Source organism: Grammomys surdaster, unplaced genomic scaffold (genome assembly GCF_004785775.1).
Source record: "Grammomys surdaster isolate TR1022 unplaced genomic scaffold, NIH_TR_1.0 216, whole genome shotgun sequence".
Classification (NCBI taxonomy): Eukaryota; Metazoa; Chordata; class Mammalia; order Rodentia; family Muridae; genus Grammomys; species Grammomys surdaster.
Window position 1 is genome coordinate 649,836 of NW_021604661.1, and position 19,423 is coordinate 669,258.

At 38.8% G+C, this 19,423-nt stretch overlaps 1 protein-coding gene and 1 long non-coding RNA gene across 10 annotated transcripts in view; both read right to left on the bottom strand.

Moving 5' to 3' along the window:
- Positions 1–15,310, bottom strand: part of Huwe1 (HECT, UBA and WWE domain containing E3 ubiquitin protein ligase 1) — a 127,558-nt gene extending 112,248 nt beyond the window's left edge. For 8 of the 9 annotated variants that reach the window (XM_028772633.1, XM_028772632.1, XM_028772636.1 and 5 more), the window contains exon 1: positions 11,950–12,096. The gene's annotated coding sequence lies outside the window, so the exon portion shown is untranslated. Of the gene's footprint in view, positions 1–11,949; positions 12,097–15,295 lie in introns of those variants that run through there. The other variant, XM_028772629.1, reaches the window with a different exon arrangement.
- A 540-nt stretch (positions 15,311–15,850) lies between these two features.
- Positions 15,851–17,990, bottom strand: LOC114625364. The gene is made up of 3 exons (XR_003712067.1): positions 17,926–17,990; positions 17,614–17,719; positions 15,851–15,905 (listed from the first exon to the last, which is right to left on the bottom strand). It is a non-coding gene; the product is annotated as an uncharacterized LOC114625364 (long non-coding RNA).
- Positions 17,991–19,423: the final 1,433 nt, after the last annotated feature.

Below are 19,423 nucleotides of genomic sequence, written 5' to 3' on the forward strand. Positions count from 1 at the left end.
AGAAAGGAGGGAGGGAGGGAGGGAGGGAGGGAGGGAGGGAGGGAAAGGAGGGAGGGAGGGAGGGAGGGAGGGAGACATGGTACTTTTCAACCTTTTTTATAAATTGCATATAAAGGATAACTTTAACTTAAGTATCTATTAACCTCCAAAGTGGCAGAGTTAAGTGCTGGTATTATAACTAAGTTAAAATCTACTTTAATAAAAAACAGATTGAGAAGCCCTGGTCTTATTCTCAAATTAAGTCTCTATCATTTCTCCAAAAGTTAAGTAGCCTTGTAAATAATATATAGCTTATATGACTTAATCAAAGATTTTTAACTGGACCTCAACTATTTCGAGGTGGTTCAAACAAACTTGGAAGGAATATGCTGAAATGAAGATTCAATTATACAGTTTCAGAGAAATTATAGCAGTTATCATTAATGACTACAAACTCTTTTACTGAAAAGTAATGATGAAAACCATCCCAACTTTACAAGTTTGCATTGTAGATCAAAACTGTACCAAGTCCTTTTGGGGAAGGGATAAGGAGCAAATAATGATGGTAGAATTCAGGGACTCGCACTTGCTAGGCAAGTACTATACCCTAAAGGATATCCCACCACCAAAATAAAACTTTAAAAAATAAACACACTGGGATTGCAAAGATAATTCAGTGGTAAGGAACACTAGCTTCTCTTCTAAACCAAAATTCGATTCTCAGCATCTACATGAGAGCTCCATGTAGAGAGAGATAATCCAGTGTCTTTTCTGGTCTCCACAGTCACCAGGCACAAACAAGTCACAAATATACTTCCAGACAAAACACACACACATTTAAAATGCATGTATTTACTTACATACACAGAAATGCAAAACCAAAATGTTCTGTTGATACTACCCTCTGATTCAGGGTCAACTATGAATCAACATCTAAGTATGATCATATACATTAATAGTCAACCAAAACTCTGGGTCTAGTAAGATTTGGCAAATGGGAATCACATGAATTTAAAGTTTCTACACAGTAAAGAGAACTTAGAATAAACAAATACCAAAATAATGGAAGAAACTCTTTGCCTGCTATTTATCTGACAGAGACTACTACCCAAATGGTCAAATGAACAAAAGAAATGCAAATGGTCAAAAATGCTGTAAAAACAAATTCATCTGATATATGCATTTTTTTCTAAATAACAAATGCATCACTTCACAATTTAAAACAGTTGGAAAAATGGGTTTTGAAAACATCATTTTCTTTTTCAGTGCTCAGATCAAACCCAGGGCTTGTGGCAAAAAGAAGTGCTCTGCTAATGAGCTACATTCCCAGTTGAGAAAACATTAAGTTTTTATGGGTCAAAATTCATTCCCGCTTATTTACATATAGCATCCACATGTACGTGTGAAAACAGAGACAAGAGTTAACTATGATGGCTCTCACTTGAAATTCAAACATTAGGGACTTTAAGGCAGCAGGATTGGCACAGATGTGAGCCTCAGCTACATAATGCCAGATCAGCCTTGGCTAAAATGAGACTGTCAAAACAAAAATTCCTCCTAAAACCAAACCAACAACAAAAACACCCTTAAAAATAGGCAAACTGGGCTAGCCCATAAGAGGATAACAGAGAAAAGGTTCAAATTACATTGTACGAAATTCTCAAATAGAAATGTTTTTAAAAGGCTACAAATTGGACTCATACTAGAATATAGGTCAAAGGTGTATGTATAGGTGGGGGGGGCTTTCTTTGGAGTCCTGCCTTTTACCTGTTTCTTTTGTCAAAATTTCCCCCAGTTAGGAAATTTCTGCACTTTCATAAATGACATCTGGTAACACATTTAGAAATAAAATCAAGTTGCTTAAAGGAAACCTACAGCACAGTGGCTCAGTACCGGGCTGTTTAACTTGTGCTTGGTGCCTAACTCCACCACTATACTATACACTACTTATATAGCCAAGTTGTTACCCTTAAATCTAGGTCCATAAAATGAGCCTGATATGTATAATAAGTTATCTAGTCCAACTTTTCTGGTAGAATATGGAGAAGATTCTACTATTTAAAAGCTGCTAATGCAGCCACGAATCACTTGACAGAAATATAATGAATGCACTATTAGGGGGAACTTCATTATTGTGGAAACATCCTAAAGTAAATGTCTACGAAGACTGCTACTCATTAATATAATCTTTCACCATCAGTATCTGTAATATTCTGGATCTGTAATTACTGATCTCTACCACCAGCAAAAATAAACTAGTCTTGCACAACGTTTCAACACCAGGTTTGGTAGCACATACCTGAAATTGCAGAAATCTTAATGTCACCTTCTACTACAGAATAAATATTCCTGACAACTATACAAGGAGTTTCTGGGCTACATAAGGTATCTTCTCAAAAAAAACCACAAACAAACTACTATACTGTTAGACAGCACATGACTATAATTTGTCTTATAAAGGTAGAGATCTGTACTGCCCACGAAGCTAGTCTTTTACTTTTTTCAGAGTAATGGGATTATTTTTTATTTAATTCATTGTTTTCTACTCTCATATATTACATTTGACTGCAGATTTCCCTCCCCACTCTCCTCAGTCCTTCCCTCCACCTTCCCTATAAACTGCTATAATATTTTGCTCATTCCTCGTACTGGTCATACTAGCGTTTCAGTGTGATTTATAAATCTCCTGTCAAGTTCTCCATTCCTATTGCTTATCTTTGAAAACTACATTTTTTTATTATGGTCTACATAGGAGTGTGAGTGAGTATACCACAGTGCACATATGAATGTCAGAGAACAACTGCCAGAGAGTTGCTTCTCTCCTTCCACCCTGTGGATCCCTAAGATAGAACTCAAACTTGGTAGCAGTTACCTTTAACCTGTTGAACCATCTTTTGTATCTCCACTATGTGACACCAATGAGTATGTCCTCAGAAAAAAATGTGTTGCATAAATACTATTGCCCTCATTTAAAGGGTGAATAAACTAACTCAATTTGCCCTAAGTAACAGAGCTATTACCTATTTATTTTACATAAACTACAATGCCTCATCTTTACAGAGTATTCTATAATTGCAATATCTTAAAATACTATGATTAATAATCATTTTATTATATATGATACTTAAAGGGTTCAATGCAACCTAAAAAGCACATTTTAAGTTTTATATATACTTGTATATATACAAACACATATCTGTAGGATTTTGATAACCATTTTATAAGTAATATAAATTTGTATACTGTTTCTTTATATACTTGATTACAAATAACTGGATATAAGAGTCTCTATATGTATATGCATTTTAGGACAAACAGAAAAGGGGAAAAGTAGGAAGCAGGCAGTTAAAAAAAAAAAAACAGGACACAGGCCTCAGACCAGATACAGGTTTATCTGTAAACTAGCAAAAACTGTAAACTAGCAAGGTAATAGCAATTACATGTGTCACTGTGAACTCTTACCTTGCCCCAAACACTTATTATTACTTTGTACTCATAGAAGACAACTGTGGGATTTCTCAACATAGCAGTCTTAAAGACTGAGGAAGCACACAAGAATTAGGAAACCTATGCTTATTCAACTAAGAGAGGCAAGATACAAGAATGAAAATGAAAACCTTACATTACTTTAAAAATGAACAGAGCTAGGTGTGCTAATGCACACCTGGAATCCTAGCATTCTGAAGGATGAGGCAGGAGAATCACATACTCAAGGCCAGCCAGCACCAAATAGTCAAGAAAACAAAACAAAGAACAGTTTCCACTTACAGAACCATATATACTTTAGATACTACATAAAATAAATGGTTTTAAAGGAGTTAATATTGAATAACTCTTTCCTAAATGCCAGTGAAACTGGTAACTGTTGCAAGGACTAATCACAGATTAATCAGAACCTTGAATAGAAAGACAATTAACAGTAAAAGGGGGAGATCATGGCAACCAATGAAGTATATTAACACCACAAAACAGATTCCAACAACCAGATGAAGAAGGTATTTCCAAAGATGAAACAAGAGATTAACTTAGCCAAACTGTAATACAGAAAGTCCCAACTCTAGAACTGCCTGCATTCTATGCCTTCTACTTTTATCAAGAGTTTACAAACAGTTCCACTTAATACTAATAAAAAAATTTTTATTAAAGGAAAAAAATGTAGCAACAATAAATAATGAAGCAACCTGGGAAGGTAAAGGGGAAAGAGAAAATGGAGACTGAGTACACAGCTCATAGCATGGCAAAGAGAAAAAAATCTTCAACCTTTTTGCCTTATCACATTAGCTGATTCCAGCTCTAGGGCAGAAATCTACAATAAGCCTGAAACATCCTGACATACTAATAACAAGGAAACTACAAAAGACTACTAGGGTTTATACAAAACAAAACAAGAACCAACTTTTTATTATATAATCTTCCTAGCTAGAAGAATGGACACTTTGAAATCCAAAACATTAGCTTCAGAATGTTTATATCCATAAGTACCTAGTTATACATTTACATAACCTTCTGAAGCTAGCAAGGAACCAAAACATATCAAAGGCTGTGTTTAGAGGCTAGAGACAGCTCAATAATTAAGAGAGCAACCTGCTCTCAAAGAACTGGAGTTTGGTTACAAGAACCACAATGGCTTGTAACTATAGCTCCAAAGGATCTGATACCCTATTCTGGCCTCCACAGGCACATGTACATTGCATACACTAAAGAGATTAGGCACTGTTTTAAAAAATAAAGTTATGCTTTAAAAGATAGAAAAAAGGTGAGTGTGGACCATACCTGTAATCCCAGCACTCAGAAGACAAAAGTAGGATAAAACTGTGAGCTTAAAGCCAGACTGGGCTACATAGTGAGTTCCAAGCCAGACCTAAAAAGAAAAGGAACTAAGAAGACTCTCAGTCAGTAATATGCTTACTTGCAAGCACAAGGACCCAAGTTTCAGAACTCACATTTAAAACAAAACAAAACCAACTGGGTGTTGTGTGCTTATAATCTCAGCATGAGAAGGCAGAGAAGATACTATCTCAAAACCAATAATAAGAAGTAAATGTGGGTGGACAGCAAAGCAATGACACCTTAAGCTAGTCTATGACTTACACACAAAATGCATGCACACACCATTTTTTTAGGGTACAAAAACTGAGTGTTCATTCTGCCCTTTCTACATCAACTATGTACTTGAGTAACCAAAATAAAAAGTGAGGGGAAATAAATTAGGAGAAAACAAAATGTTTGTATTGAAACATCATTTCACTGTCCTCAATGATTTAATGAATTAAAAAAAAGATTCACATCATCAAAACACAATGTTATAAATGGACATATACCCTCCTATCTTTGCCAAAGGGAATGGACCTGAATTTATCATACCTCTGGACCCAGTTGTCAACGTGCAAGAAATACTAACTGCTCTCAATCTTAGAGAAACTTCTTTTTGCAGACTAAGTGACTAAAATGGGAAATCTATATTAACCCTGAAGTGGAAACGTCTGGTTTCTTTGGAAAGTCGGTTATGTTGAATCACGTTTTGCAGGGGAACACAGGTGAAAGGATGTACTGCTATAGTGAATGTATAAAAGGACACATGATGTTCAGAAGGAATATAAATATGAGCCCACAGACAGTAGGAGCTCAAGCATTGGTTTGCTTTGCTCCGCTTTACATTGCATTGCTTAACTCCACTTGCAGTGACATCACAAACAGAAGTTCTCCAAAGAACTTCTCAGGTTCCTGCGGCTTGCTTCTGGAGCGACCTTCCTGTTGCCAAGTTTTGGGCTTTCTTCTGGATTGAACTGCCCTTGCTGATTCATGTATGGAGACAGCCAAGTGAACTGGACTGCAGTTGCTGCTTTGTGTTTGGTGTTTGAACTGGACTGAACTGCTGGCATCCTGACAATGAAGATTGGACTCACCCCCAAAGAATATTTCTGAACAAGTCTACTTGCCCCATGCCCTAATAACTTTTCTCTTCCACTACCTACAGTGGGTGGTGGGCCAAAGAGGGGTTGAACTTTTTGTTATTTTTTTTAAATTAATTTTACCACATTCCATACCTCCTTCCCCGTGCACCTGTCTCCACAAGGATGTCCCCCATCTCCCAACCCACCAGACCTCTAAATTCCCTGGGGCCTCCAGTCTCTTGAGGGTTAGGTGCATCTTCACTGACTAAACCCAGACCCAGCAATGGCAGTCCTCTGCTGTATATGTGTTAGGGGCCTCATATCAGCTGGTGTATGCTACCTAGTTGGTAGTCTAGTGTTTGAGAAATCTCAGGGGTCTAGGTTAGTTGAGACTGCTGGTCCTCCTACAGGGTCACCCTCCTTCCTCAGTTTCTTTCAGCTTTCCCCTAATTCAACCGCAGGAGTCAGCAGCTTCTGTTCATTGGTTGGGTGCAAATATCTGTATCTGACACTTTCAGCTGCTTGTTGGGTTTTTTGAAAGGCAGTCATGAAAGGTCCTTTTTGTGAGCGCTCCATAACCTCGTAAGTGTCAGGCCTTGGGACCACCCCTTGAGCTGGACCCCACTTTGGGCCTGTCACTGAACCGTTTTTTTCTTCAGGCTCCTCTCCATTTCCATCCCTGCAGTTCATACACATCCTTTTGGGTCTGAGTTACCTCACTCAGGATGATATTTTCTAGATCCATCCATTTGTCTGCAAAACTCAGGATGTCCTCATTCTTAATAGCTGAGTAGTATTCCATTGTGTAGATGAACCACATTTTCTGTATCCATTCTTCTGTCCTGGGACATCTGGGCTGTTTCTAGCTTCTGGCTATCACAAATAAGGCCGCTATGAACATAGTGGAATACATGCCCCTGTGACATGATGGGGCATCTTTTGGGTATATGCCCAAGAGTGGTATTGCTGGGTCTTCAGGTAGATTTCCAATTTTCTGAGGAACCTCTAGATTAATTTCCAGAGTGGTTGTACCAGTTTCCACTCCTGTCAGCAGTGGAGAAGTGTTCTCCTTTCTCCACATCCTCACCAACATGTGTTGGTGTCACCTGAGGCCATCTTAGCCATTCTGATTAGTGAAAATCTCAGGGTCGTTTTGATTTGCATTTCTCTGACCATTAAGGACTTTGAATATTTCTTTAGGTGTTTCTCAGCCATTCAAGATTCCTCTGTTGTGAAATCTCGGTTCAGTTGTATACCCCATTTTTTTAAATTGGGTTGTTTGTTTTTTTGGTGATTACCTTCTTGAGTTCTTTATATATTTTGGATATTAGCCCTCTATCGGATGTGGGGTTAGTGAAGATTTTTTTTTCCCCAATCTGTAGGTTGCCAAGTTGTCTTATTGGCTATGTCTTTTGCCTTACAGAAGCTTTCCAGTTTCATGAGATTCCACTTATCAATTCTTGATCTTAGAGCATGCACCATTGGAGTTCTGTTTAGAAAATTTCCCCCGTGCCAATGAGTTCAAATATCTTGGGGTAACTCTAAACAAGTGAAAGATCTGTACGACAGTAACTTCAAGTCTCTCAAGAAAGAAATGGAAAAAGACCTCAGAAAATGGAGAGATCTCCCATGCTCATGGATTGGCAGAATTGCATAGTAAAAATGGCCATCCTACCAAAGGCAATCTATAGATTCAATGCAATCCCTATCAAAATCCCAACACAATTCTTCAAAGACACGGAAAGAGTAATTCTCAAATTCATCTGGAAAGCAAAAAAAAAAAAACCAGAATAACAATACTTAACAACAAAAGAATGGCTGGGGGAAATCACCATCCCTGACCTCAAACTACAGAGCAATAGTGATAAAAACTACACGGTATTGGTACAGAGACAGAAATAAAACCATACACTTAACGCGCACTTGATCTTTAACAAAGAAGCCAAACACATACAATGGAAAAAAAAAAAAGCATTTTCAACAAATGGTGCTGGTCTAACTGGCTGTCGATATGTAGAAGAATGAAAACAAACCCTTATTTGTCACCTTGTACAAGTGGATCAAGGACCTCAACATAAACCCAGATACACTGAATGTAATAGAAGAGAAAGTAAGAAAGAAGTTAAACTCTTATTATAGTAGGCTGAGAAAAATTTATGCCTATACAACTCTACCTGCAAGGCTCAGGAAATATTTAGGAAGAGGCAGAAAGAACATTAAGCGAGAGGACAGGGAGGAATGCCATAAAATAATGTCTTCTGGATATGACATGACCATTGCACTCAAATTCATAGTAGCTGTGATTACTTGTCTGTACAGGATCAAGCTAATCAAAATTCTAACGTGGATGAGGAAGGACATCAAGGCCTACACCCTAGCTGAGGAGCTACTGGCAGCCAAAGGCTATTGTGGACATTGGTAAGTTACACATGCTCCACATTATGTACATAAGAACAACAATAATCACTCTTTTAAAGAGTGGAAACATGAAGCTGGGACAGGAACTAGGTGGTTAATGACCAAATTGCACTGTATACACATGTGAAATTCTCAAAGAATGTATTTACTTTAGGGTCATCTCTAAAGAGTAGTGTTTCATTCTCTCTGAGAAATCAGTCTAGAAACAGTAATAGATAAAATTCTGCACCAACTACAATTATATGATATTACCACTATCATCTGGAAACCCACAAATCCAAAATCTATTCCCCCTCAAATTATGGAATCAAAAATTGGGGATATAGCAATCTGTTTTAATAAACCTTCTAGGTGATCTGATGTTCCCTAAAGTTTTAAAGCCACTGTTTATGATTCATGCTTTAACTCAGTTCAACTTATCCAAAATCCTGTATGATGATAGGCAACAACCATTATAAAGAAACAACTTCACTATAGAGTAAAGCGGTTAATTTGTACAAGATGACACAGCAGGTAAGAAACCAGATCAGAACTTGAACTGAGGGAATACTCTTTATCACTGTACAGAAGTCTTTCCATCAGTAAGAATTCTCAGAATGCTGTAACAGTGAAAAGAGAGCTTCCAGCAGTGGCACATACCTGTAGTTTCAGCTAAAACAAGAGAATCACCTGTGCTCAAACATATAAAACCAGCTTGGGGTGAGGGAAAAGGAAGTATTAAGGAAAAACACTAGCAAAGACTAGTATATATCTCAGTTTAAAAAAAAAAGGGCAAATAAACTTAGCAAATAACAACCATAAAAACTATCTCTAAAAACTGTTCCAAAACATAGGCACCTACCAAATACAATATATCTAATTATAAGCACTTAAAACCTCAGTTGTGATAAAAAGTGATTCATAGTACTCCATCTGCACTTAGCATCCTTCTAAATTTTTTAATTATTTATTTTATTTGCATGAGCATTTGACTTCATGCATGTGTATGTGCACTACATGTGCCTGGTGCACTAAGGTCAGAAGAAGGTATTAGATCCCCTGGAGCTGCAATTTCATATGGTTGTGTGCTACCATGTGGGTGCTAGAAACCAAACCTGTGTCTTCTGAAAGAGCAACAAGTACTCTTAACTGGTAAGTCATCTCTCTAGGCCCTAAATTTTTTAATTTTAAATCACACAAAAAATTAAGTCCTCCATCTACTTTTTACTTTTTATTCCTTTTATTTACCACTATTTTTTTAAGATTTATTTATTTTATGTATTTGAGTACATTATAGCTGTTTTCAGACACACCAGAAGAGGGCATCAGATCCTATTACAGATGGTTGTGAGCCACCATGTGGTTGTTGGGAATTGAACTCAGGATTTCTGGAAGAGCAGTTAGTGCTTTTAGCCACTGAGCCATCTCTCCACCATTATTAAAAAGGTAAAACTGCTTTCTTTCAACACTTAAGATTATATGAACAAAGTTTAAGGTGAAAAAAAAATATATCTAGTTAAATCAGCTGAATCATATCTATAATACAACTTGCATTTTATAGTACTTCATAATAGCAAAAGAAAATCCAACATTCTGTAAAATCACTTTCCATGTCACTATTATGATTTTTAAAAGACAACTGTTGAACTACTTTTTAAGAAACTCAAAGTTCAAAACTATTAGGTTAACACCTCAAACTTGTTTTATTCGGGAGCTTCACACCTTCATTAAAAGTATTTCTATAACCAGAAAACCAAGATGGTCAACAAGTACATCAAGTTTTACCAACTCAACCTCTATGACACATCAACTAAGAAGCTTCCAGAGAATCTTAAGAGCTGAATTATTCCTAATATTAACATATATAAACATTTGGTAACCAGTCATTGAAGAAAGGTGTCAAAAAAAGAATACAAGAAAATCCTAAGAGCACAAGCACTTGTGAACTGTCTGCCTTGGGTCTGCCTATGAGATGCCAAAGAAATCCAACATGGTCACAGCTATACAACAGACTTAAAAACTTAAATCTTATTCCATGAGAGGCAATATGGAATGTGAAGAGCAAATATTTTCAAAGCAACCAAGTTTGGCATTTCAATGATACTTTGAACTGGTGGTTAAAAACACACAACAAAAGGAGAATTAAAAAGCCAACACTGTTTCCATTGTCAACTTCCAGTGTTAAGAAGGGGGTGATTCAAATATTGGAATGTCTACTGTGCACAATTTTGTACCAGTCATCCTAGTTTCATAAAATAGGGGTTTGGGTCTAAGTAGTTTTGTTTAAACGACAGAAACTAAAGTGTTAATATTTAATCATTATGTAACATGCTCAAGTTTTTTTTTTTTTTTCTGTTGAAAGCATCAACTTGCTGGAATCCCCAAAAAATCCTTTAATATTTAATCAACTTTCAAATAAGGACTTATTTCTCCAGTAATGAACACAGACCTTTAACACCTGAACACCTGACCAGTGGTTCATAATCATATTTATCTAAATAATTTAAAAATTTTCATTCATGACTTTTCCACTTTCTGTTCCTTTAACTTGCAGTTCTTACTATTTTAAAGATAGGCACAAAAACCCTTGCTCTGTCAACAGTTGTATATGAGCTAAAGGCTGGCTGGAGGCTGGAGGCTGGAGGCTGGAGGCTATGTGTTCAACTCTCATTTTCTGGTTTTAACCACAGTACAAACCCAGAATGGCTAACACTGCACAAGCAAAATAATCCATCAACCGGTAGAATCTAAGATAGCAGAGCATAAAAACAACCAAACTACCTAAGAATATTGCAAATACACATGAAAAAAACCTTTTTCTTCCAGAAGGCCTATCATTAAGTGGGACTAAAATCGGGTATCATCGAATCAGACTGCCACAGAAAAGGGAACCCATGACTAGCCATTTTCGTATACTGACTAAGCCAGCAGTATAAACTCCAACTAGAACATAAGAGATTACTACCATCATTGTTTCATTATAATAGGTTATCTAGGGTCTTTAACAAGAACTATAGACTGTAATTTTCAAATGGGAGGAAATGCAAAAAGAATTTAACAAATAAATTGGAGAAAAAAAAACAAGAGAAATATAACCTGAAAAATAAAACAATCTAAAGTCTACATAAACTACTTCATAAATAGACTTTTCTCTGGATCACGTGTCAAACAAACTGTAAATAAAAGTATCAAAGAAATTTAAAAATGAGCCCATTTTCTATTTTTAAAGTTTCAATTTCTTCAACTAAAAATGGGTTATACTGTCAAGAACTCTCTCAGCTATCTATACAATTTTTGTATAGATAAAAATAATATGTCAAGAGAGGTTTATTTCAAAATAATTCTATGGGAAGGGGGATGCATAGGGTAGAACTAGAAAGGCTAAAGTTGATAAATGTTAAAAGTACCTGGGGGAGTAGACAACATACTACTCAGTTTGGTATATTTCAAATTTTGTGACTTAACTTAAAAATCATGTACTGACAGTATGCATTTAAAACAATTCCCTTTAATTTACTAATGAGCTCCATCCACTAAAATGTTTTTTTAAAATAAAAAAGACCAAACCTGACCCATACAATGGAACCAAAGTAGCATAAGAAAAAATGTAAATTACAGCCCCATCTCCATTTCAAGATGTAAAATACAAATACCAACCACAAAGATCTAAAAAACTAACCTAAAATCACAGCAAATCATAGTCATCCTGGTGGGAAATCCCAACACTGCTCCAACAGCCTCCTGAAACTTTCTGACCAAGTTCTGGTCTACTGGTTTGTTCCTCTGAAGAACTAATAAAGACACTCAGGTCAGGCTACTGGAGGACCTACAAAATAAAAAGATTGGGGAAAAGAAGTATATTATTCATTAGAATTGGGTAGTTAACCATTATATCAATAGACATAGTTGTTTTTGAAGCAATAGCCTTTAAATGCCAACTTGCATTTTTAGAACCTGCTTTGAACAGAACTAAAGAACTCAGAAAAAAGAATTGTATAGTGTTTCTAATGACACTTAGACAATACTCCTGAAAACTGTTTTCAAGTCAAACAAAATGATAGCATGTTTAACAAACTAACACTAAGGAAAACATTTTGTGAAAAGAAAAAGCTGTACACATTAAAATTATTTTTCACCTTCATAAGTGCTTTTTGGCCATACTGGGAGACAAACGATAAACATCCTGGAAATTCAGGTTGAACTTTGTCACTGAATCTTAGACAAAGATTTTATTTGGTACTGCCACTCCTTCCTCTCTTCTCAGAGATCTACCTAGAATAAATTAAACCTTTTAGGTCATGCCTTGATCATCATTCCCAGATTTAGTATAATGTCGAAGGACAAGAGTTAATTGGTGATTATTGCTTAACCCATTGTTAAAAGGAATCAAGACAAGAATCTCAAAGCAAAGTGACCTGTCTTTCAATGAAAGAAGAAATTCATTTTCCTAGAGCACTTCCAACTCAAATCCTGAAGCTCAAAACTGAAAGCCACATATAGTTAATTATCAGATGTTACCCACTAAAATCTCAATGTTAGTATACTTCTGACCACTATATTCCTACCTTAACCCCATCACCCAACATAATTAGGAAAAAAACACTCTGGTATTGATCTAGTAAAAATATTTAACAGTAAGAAAAACTACTTCCAAATAAAATGTCAGAAAATATAAAATGGCAAAAGCACAACAGAAGGTAGTTATCAAAGAGCCAGCTGTGGTTGCCTTTGAGGGGGAAAGGCTAATATTTAATTAATCAACCTTCCTAATGTCTTGCATATAGGTATTATCCTACTTAAATAAAAAGATTGTCAAATATGCCCCCATACTGACCCAGGGTATCTTAGACAAAGTTTAAGTTTGTCTAAAAATGATAATTAGAGGTAAAGAGAAATAAATGAGGTAAAGAGAAAGAAATATAAACACTTGAAACCTAAGTTCTCTTTAATACTGTCAACTGGCATGGCATGAAATTTCACGACTTTTGTAAGGTGAAGGACAGGACAGACTGTCTTTCAAGGAGTGGCAAAAATGAGTAGGCAAGGGATGAGGCACTCCCTTCCAAAAGGTAGAACACCTGGGTGTGGCTCATGACCGAAACATAGCTGGTGGTCATTCCAAGAGAATGATTTCGCACTCAAAGGTCTTACACTAGTAGAAGCTTCAAATAGTGAGAACATATTCAAACATGAGCCACTGATCATACAAAGTGGCTTATGAGGAAAAAAAATTCAAAGTAGAGAGGAGTAGATAGGTATTATTCCTAAACATATAAAAATTTACAGCTGAAGAAATAACAATTTTACAAAAACCTTACCAGGCTATAAAGGTAGAATGACACAAAAAACATCTACCAATATATTCTCACATAAAAAAGGCACCCAAACTTTCTATGAGGCAGGCAGTTTACAAATTTTTTAAACCTAGAGAAGCAATCCTTTGAGTTAAGCATTACTATCCTCATTATATAAACAAATAATCTGAAAAGTAATTTGCCCAAGGTCATGAGTTCAAGGTGAACCTGGAAGCAAACACTATTTTCTACACCAGGCTGCTTCCTATAAATTGGGAATGTTGGCATCTCCTCAATCTGTGCAACACTGGTGCTAAATAAAAGAAGTAATTCAAATCATGTTATCTACAAAGGAAACACGTGATGGGGAATTGTCTATAATGGAAGTGTTTTGAGGAGAAAGGCAGTAAATTTAAATGTAAAGGAGCATAACAGTTTAAGGGGTAGAACTGAAGGAGGAAGGAAAATGTACGGGGGGGGGGGGGGGGCCCGGCACCTTGCTAGGAGATTCAGCTCCTGGGGGTGGGAGGAAGAGCAGTTAAGACAGAAGTATAAGGGCTAAGAAGTGAGAAGTACTTAAATGGTGGTTAGCAGTAACACAACAACAGAAAGATATACACAGACCAAAAGACTATAGAAACATAGGCGGGAAAGGGGGCGGGTCCCAGAGTTTGTAGCGTGGAAGGGGTTGGAAAGTTTCATCTAGAGGGGGCACGAAGGAGACCACTAAGTCTGCAATTATCTGACCACTGACCCGTTTATTGTTCTGCCCAAGAATGGTCTCAAAGCACTCAAAGTTGAAGAAATCAGTACGCTGTCCCCGCGTCAGGGATAAACATGCCAAGAAGACCTAGGAAAATGGAAGGTTACTACGGCTCCATCCACAAAGATGGAGTAAATGAAGGGAACAAGATAAGCTCTTTTAACATCTGCGCCAAAAGCACCATGGAAGGAGATGGGACAGGGTAGATGATTCAGGCTAGGCTCTAAATTAGGACTAGAGAGGAGGAATGATGGGGATTTTTTTTTTTTTACTTCTCCCCTTAATAATGAATCCCGATATCTACATAGCTGAGAGATTTGACAGGGAGATAGAATTTGGGAAAGGGAAGGTACTCTAATGACTCTACAGATAGACCTCTCAAACCTTAGCTGAAAAGCCGCGGGAGCTGGGGAAGCTGAGCCCACCTCTGCTCAAGAAAAACTAGGGGTTTCATATGGGTCGTTGCAAGGGCTGAGAAGAAGCAAGCGCGCAAAAATTATGAGATCAGTCTTCGGTGCGTCCCCCTCTCCCACCTTTTAATCTAATCCCCAGCCCACTACCCAATGAACTATCGACTCCCTCCCGCACTTCCCAACCCGCCCACTGCGACGACGAAAACGGAGGCGTAGAGCGATTGGTGGGGCAAAGGCAGGCCCACACGCGGCTGAAGCCGGGGAAATGGTGTCGCTTTAACCGGTAAGAAACAGGATGATCTTCATCTCAGGAAGGATTTACCAGCAACACGACGTTTCGCCATTCGTCATCTCCTTAACGTCTGGGACCTGAGAAGCGTCACAAACGCGGATAGCTAACCCCTTGATACCATGTACTAGCAAGACAGGAATCAGCCTCCGCCGCCATCTTAACAGGCAGACCGACCCTAGTCACTGCCCCCCCACGCCCCAAGGTATCTCCGCCACCGCCGGCGAATCCCACGAGGACGTAACCCTGCTCCCGCGAGAACTCACCGGCTAAGAACGGCAGCACCAGAAGACGCTGCTCGCGCCTCCGCAGCTCCTGCACTCAGCAGCCAACCTCTGCCACCTTCGCGTGATCCCAGGGGAATCTCCACCGGACCAGGAAAAACTGAGCCCAGCCCGTCCCAAACCTCTCCTTCCACCAAACCCGAAATCGCTACGGCTCCGCTCTCACCCCACGCGAAGCGAAAAGCAAATGACGCACAACCTCACGGAGCACTACGGGGCGGAGCCAGTATGCCGCCGCCGGCTCCCGCATGCGCTGTGGGCACTATCGCGATATTACGTTCAGCCTCGGCGAGACCTTCGTAATTCACTGCAGGATACCGCCCGCGCCTCGCCTTTAGGAAACACGAGATCTCGCGAGACCAGATGCACACTCCTAAAATGGAGAAAGGCGGAGCTTCGTGAAAATGACTGGGAGTTTTTCGGGGAAAGGGAGGAAGCTCTCGTCCTTTAGGGATCTCGCTTACCACGAGGTTTCCGACTCACTGCGGAGCTTGCTACCAAACCTCGCGATGACACAGCTCAGCGCCAAATCTCGGCCATGTCTTGAAAACTACCTCCGCCCCCGATTTAGGTGTCTGGAGCCTGCCTAGTGCTTGAGAAAAATTTAAAAAGTCAACCTGTTTATTCTCACGCTTCCAGCAGGGCTGTACCAATTAACCAAACTCCATTCTGAAAGCGAAAAAAATGGGTTCCCATTGTTACCTGCCTCGAGGAATAACGTGCTATTCTTAACTAACGCATAAAAGATGTTCCATATCACAATAAACACACAAATGAAAACAATGACACAACAGTTTTTTGTTCAAAACATGGGGGAGATTTTAAAGACCTCTAATATCCACACTTCTTCCTTCGCCGCACTGCAGGCTAACCTGAATCCATCTTCTCACTAAAAGCGCGTATCATTAGTTCTACCTCCAGAGGCACCAGTTTTAACTATCGAGGCTTTCTTTACCTTATAATAACCAAAAAGACCCAATAAAGTGGCTTTCTCCAAACAAAGGCGTCTGCCCTCAAAAGCAAATTCAAGCTTGGGGTGGAGAGAAAGGTGCTTGAAGATTTTAATATGGCAGTTTTTGCATGCCTAACCAACAATGTTTCTCCAATAAATCTCAGGATCCAGTCTGGCCCGTTTGTAGGCTTTTCCATTCTAATGCATTGTTCTGTCTATTCTAATTTAAACATGCTTCCTTCAGAGTACAGTTTTATAGTACAAGCACCCCCATCTTTAAAAAAAACCTCGGTTATTCTTAGCCATCCCCCCTTCATAAACTTTAGAATCGTCAAGTTCCAAAAACTTAGTATATTTATTGGAATTGCATCAACTGCATGAATCAATATAGAAAAATGAATATTATTACAAAATTGAGCCTTCCTATTCAGAAGCATATTCCTTCTCCATTTATGCAAATGTTCTTCCATTGTATTCCTGAAAGTTTTACAGTTTACTTCCAGATATTTTTTATTTTTCTTGGGATTTAGACAGGGGCTTTTTAGTATTAAATTTTCAAAATGTTCATTGTTTATATACAAGACTTCATATTTGACCATCCACTTTTGTAATTAGAAAAATGAAAATATGCTCAAATATAGTCGTAAACAGTAAAATGCAAATGAAAGCAACGACATGTGATTTTTACTATATAACTGAAAAGATATAAAGATTAGTAATTCATGTTGGCATAGCTATGGAAAAATAGGCAATATCGTACTACATTGGAGAGTGTAAATTATGGCCTTTGAGGAAGGGAATCTAGATAAATCCATCAAAATTTGAAATGCATACACTCTTTGATTCTGCAATTACTTCTCGAAGAATTTCTCCTACAGGAATACCTTTGTACATGTGCTCAAAACATACACAAGCCCATTCATTATTGCATTACTTGCAAAAGCCCCCTCTGCCCCAAAGAAGACAAGCTAGTGTACAACAATCAGGAAACGGTTAAATAAACTGTAGTCAAAGCATACAATGCAGTGCTATAAAAATGGGACAAATTTGAATTCCGTGATATATACTAAGATATATAAAATATAGTTTAAAAATTAATGCAATGAAACAAAATGCATGTGTGTCCAGCAGCACCATACATATCAGAACACACACACACATACACACACATCAGGACACATGCACGCGCACGTGCGCGCGCCTTGTAGTGACCATGAAGCTTGCCTGCTCGCCCCTCACCTTCCTTTTCCTCTTGAGGCCGCCTTCCTCCAACCCTTAAGAGAAAAAAACTGAAGGCTAGGCCTTTACTCCCTCTCTGGGGCCACTTGGTCAGGGGCAATGGCGGTACCTCGCATCCCCACTGTTGGCCGCTCTCTCGCGCGCTGTTCGCTGCTTCCCCGCTGTCCTGCTGTCCCCAAAGATGCAGCTAGCTCTCTGCTGGAGGCCGCTGAGGACTGGGGGAGGGGAGAAGAGGAGGGGTTCGAGGAAGGTGGCTACTGCCGCCTGCCTGTCCCCTTTAGCAGCCTTTCCCAAAGGCTCTCCAAAGCCGCTACCTCTGAGCCTCTGAGCTAGATCCCGTGGGAACTGCCCCCTACCTCGAGGAGTCTAAAAAGGCCCGTCCCCCCCAGGTTCGGGGAGAGGGAGGGGGTACTACGCTCACCTCAGCCGCAGTGGCTCAGCGAGGCCTGCAACAGTGTGCAGGGTCTGAGGCCAGTAGAAATCTTGTGCCCCCCCACCCAACCCCCTCCCTCGCCCTCGGCTTAAAAAGCCTCCCCACCCCCACCGCAGCTCAGCTCACACTGGATCTAAGGCTCCTCCTACCACGCGATTAGCCCCGCCTCTGTCCCTTGAGAGGGTGCTCCAACTCCCTTGGTGGTGTATTCTACTCACCTAACGGAAGACCTTGCTGGAGCTACTCATGGCCCAATAAAGGCCACCATAGAGGATAGTAGTATCACTAAGGAACTGGAATTTGATTCCTCTACAATGAAAATCCCTGAAGGGATAAAAACTTAATATGCATTTTAAAAATGAAGGAACGGAGAGTATAAGAGGGCAAGATGAGACACATTGTGGAAGGCCAGAAAAAAGGATGAGAACCACAATGCAAATCTCCAAAGGCGCATAGTACTCCTTCAAACACTTCTCCTTTGTATTAGGTGAGGTGGTACTGTGATTGGAAGACACTGTAAACTGTAGATGATCTACATTCATAAATGTATAGAAAGAAAAATGACCTGGTGGGAGATGACCCTATTAACTGCTATTCGTCTGGGATAGAGAATGAAATTGGAGAGTAAAAGGGTGGGGGAGGGGGCATTGATTTGCAACTCTGAATGCTTCAATAAGGTTTGAATTTTAACAAATGAATTAATTTGATATTTAAAACAAAAATGGAAAGGCGTAAGTGAGAGAACCCTTGAGACATTAATTTCAATATTACAGAATGGTGCAGTTTTCTGTACAATCTAAGAAGATGCATACAGGGCCCTTTGAGGTAGTCTCATTGTAAACTCTTAACAAAGATGTATTTCGTGAATGAGTATTACTCCATTGCAAGGCTAATTATTTAATTAATGTCCTATGTTGGGGTCTTATTTATTATTTTTAAAAACAGACTTGGCTTCTATCATAGCGGACTTCGGAAAGAGCAGCCATGGTTCTGTGCCATCCATCCGTCACCTCAGCTTCCAAAAGGGCTACAAAATAATCCAGATGAGCATATCAACTTTGAACAGTAACTGATCAGACAGCTGTGTATCTCTGCCCTATACAATAGCACACAATGGACTTACTTGAGGTCTCTGAGGACAAAGAGGCCATAGATTCACCAAGAAAAGGGTGGAGACACACATCTATGCCAAAAGATGCTGATTAAAATCTTTGTTGTGTTGAGGAAAACCACTGCCAAAGATTGACCCCCCCCACCTTCCTTTTGCATATTAAAAATGCTTACAGAAGAGAAAAAAGAAAGAACTATTGGTAGGAACTTCAATATAACTAAATTTATTTCTAAGACGTTTCCAATGGTGATGTTTGTAGAAAGGGAGTAGCTAGGATCAGAAGGTTACTCTTCCCCCAAACAGAAAAGCTCTCTAGAAAAGTTTCAACAGGTAGTCTCGTCTGAAACGGATACAAATTCCGGTTTATTGAGAATA